At 38.4% G+C, this 3,033-nt stretch overlaps 1 long non-coding RNA gene across 3 annotated transcripts; it reads left to right on the top strand.

The window, feature by feature from the left end:
* The first annotated feature begins 6 nt into the window (after positions 1-6).
* LOC123105927 (uncharacterized) lies at positions 7-2,786 on the top strand. Of its 3 annotated transcripts, XR_006451100.1 has the most exons (3): positions 22-617; positions 1,332-1,396; positions 2,517-2,786. It is a non-coding gene; the product is annotated as an uncharacterized lncRNA (long non-coding RNA). The 3 variants fall into 3 exon arrangements; XR_006451099.1 differs by having other exon boundaries at positions 7-1,396; XR_006451101.1 differs by having other exon boundaries at positions 7-1,396; positions 2,511-2,786.
* The last annotated feature ends 247 nt before the right edge of the window (positions 2,787-3,033 follow it).

Genomic DNA, 3,033 nt, shown 5'->3' with positions numbered 1-3,033 from the left:
GTATGTGTTTGCTTACAATCTTTTTGAGAGGAAAAATGCATTCCAGTGTTGTTTGTTTCAGTTGTTAGTTTCCAGTGCCAGTACTTTAAGAGAACCTCAGAATGAATGTGTTTTAATTCAATCTGCTAGGACAGAAGCTCTTCTGTGTGATTTGTATCCACCGGAGATCTGTTTTTACCAATACTAGTGCATGAACTTTATTGCATCTAACTAGTGTCTGCAGTTTGATTGGCTTAAGTGTCTCATTATCTGATTTAACCCATCAAGTTTGTATCTACAAGGTTGTTTGATATGTCACGCTTGACAACTAGTTTTTGTTCTGTGTATCTTGTGTTCTCACACATGTTTACCTTGATCTTGCAGTTTCAGCCATGGGTAAGGGACGAGACCCACATCAACATTGTGGTCATTGGCCATGTCAACGAGCAGGGAGCGGAAGACGCAGCCAGTGACCAGCGAGTGCATGGGTGGCGCAAGTGGCGACGAAGAGTGGCCAGAGACTACTAGTGGTGAGCGGCGACGGCGACCTCGAGACCAGCAAGTAGGCGAAAGCGATCTCATTGTGAAGTGGCTGAATCGACTTAGGCGGTTTCTTCGAAATTCTTGGAAATGCTTTGGTAGTTTCTTTCGGCGAGAAACTGTTTCATACTGAAGTTTACTGGTACATGTGTGATTTGCTACTGTTGTTTCATTTGGGTTGGGTTGGTTCCAGTGGGGAGATGTGCACGCATACTGGCAGCATGAGCTAGCAGCCATGATTGCCAGCCAGCCACCACCACATAAATGTAATGCTTCTCCAACCAAGCAATGTCAAACTTAGCTAGCTGGGTGGCCCTGACATTCTTGGAACCGAGCAACCGAACTACCATTCTGTATTTTATAATATGTTCCTGTTATGCATGACATAGGCTTGATCAAATCTTACTCTTTTAATCACAATAGCATAGCAGTAACATGTTATAACGTTGGATCAAGAAAAGCATATGTAATAAGTTCTCTCATGTTTAATTACCTCAATTGTCAAGCAGTGTTAGGTGTTGTATACATTTACTGCTATCAATCGACTACAGTAGTCATCTTGATGCTTGGGACTTGCATATATTCTACTGCACTTGAAACATCAACAAGTATTTTTCCTTGTTTTTTGGAACAATTGGTGAACTTCATATTCTTGAATAAATGCATTACTATTCGGTATAGTTCTAGGCGGCTCTTTGTATTTTACAGCTCCTTATCATGTCCCTCTAATATTTTTTTAGGTGGCCATGAACTCAGTAAATCATCAGGAAATGCCTTTGTGCAGCTCACCTATGGCCTTGTTTGTCCTGCAGGTTAGTGAGCAGCATTAGGAGGAGGAGCTCAAGCAGGCCACCATGATGCACCCCCGCAGTAGCAGGTAGCACGTCCATCTCCATCTCCCTCTCCCTCTCCCTATGCTGCCAATCCTTTTTGTTTCTTTAAAACTAGGTCCAATCAGCACACAAATTGACTGTCTATTCTCTCAAAAATCAGTTTACAACCCTACAGAATTGTGTTGATGGTCATCAGTAGAGAGAGGGAGAGAACGTTTCTTGCAAATGAGTGAGAGAGAGAGGCATAGTCTAATTGTGAATCCATGTGTGTGCATTTCTGTCTTATTGGAATATGTTGAGTACATATTGGAATACAACTAAGACCAATGATTCATGCTCAATTCTGTATATGTATGTATGACCAGTAAAGTTGGAAGGCCCAAATCTTAACCGAATAGTAACATCACATGTTGGCCCCGTCATATGAGAATGCAATTAGGAGAAAGTTATATCAGCAAGTTACTGTACATGTTAGAGAAGTCAGTGTTGATTTATTTGTTGTTCTTTTTTTCTTTCTAATTTTTGCATGAGAGCAAACTGGTGTAGCTAGCTGGACTATGCAGCCAAGAATCAGGAAGTAGCATATTCAGTTTTGCTAATAGAAAATAAATGTATAAAAAACTTTAAATTTGTCTGTTAGAGATAGCAGTACCAATTGTACCTGTTAAACAAGCATATATTCTTCCTGGAATGTTTGTCTATCAGCTAGTATGATGGCATATTAACAATTTTCTGAGGGTGCTAGAGTCACATACTCTTGGGTTCCATGTTAAAACAAACTAATGGATATATATCTTAGTAATATTAAACAAAGCTATATGGCTTATCTTTTGAGTTTTCGAATGCCATCTAATCACTTTGGCAATGTTCTTTTATGAGTAAAGCATTATTAACGCCTAAAATATTACCAAGCAGGCTTTGTTGTCTTTAGGATGATGAGATTTGTCGAAATATGCAGATTTACTAAACTGAGGCATTGGGCATTGGAATTTAGGCATTTATGTATAATTTTAGTTTTGGATGTGTCCAATGCAAACATTACTGTCAACTGTCAAGTTGATTCTAAAATGTCTCATTAGCTTCACTATTCTGTTATTTATTGTTAAATATGCTGTTAGATTTACTTCTATTTTGTTCCTAAACATTTTGTTCTGTAAGGTGTAGATGCTGGGCTTTCTTGCTTCTTCATGAGCATCAGGACAAAGAAGTCGGTGGAAGAGTAGTTCTAGCTCATTGGAGCTAGTTCTGAGAGTAATGAAGCCCTTTATGCTGCTCCTATTTGTATGTGTGTTATATGATGTAGCAGAATCTGGCTCATGTGATTATGCACTTGTGGAGCTTGTTATCTGATTGTAAACTTGATGCTATCACATTTGTATGTGTGTTATTATATGATGTAACACTTTGATGGTTGATAATATTTGAAATATTTCACGTGTTTTCTATGCCAATTTAAATACTAGGTATTTATTTATGTCAAATTAGAAAATAAAGAATATGGCCCTGACAGCTAGGACCCAGTACCAAAATCTGACAATGGAGACCCACCTGATTTTATAAAAAAAGAAAACTGAAATTGTTGAGACAAAAAGGCCACGACCCAAAAATAAAAAGGCTTCAATGTTGAGCTTGGCCCATGAAGTCGACCAAAAATTGACAGGAAAAAAATACATTAAAAAAG

This window comes from Triticum aestivum, chromosome 5A (genome assembly GCF_018294505.1).
Source record: "Triticum aestivum cultivar Chinese Spring chromosome 5A, IWGSC CS RefSeq v2.1, whole genome shotgun sequence".
In the NCBI taxonomy this organism is placed as follows: domain Eukaryota; kingdom Viridiplantae; phylum Streptophyta; class Magnoliopsida; order Poales; family Poaceae; genus Triticum; species Triticum aestivum.
Note: the sequence above shows the minus strand (reverse complement) of the source record. Positions and strands in the feature narration are given on the sequence as shown.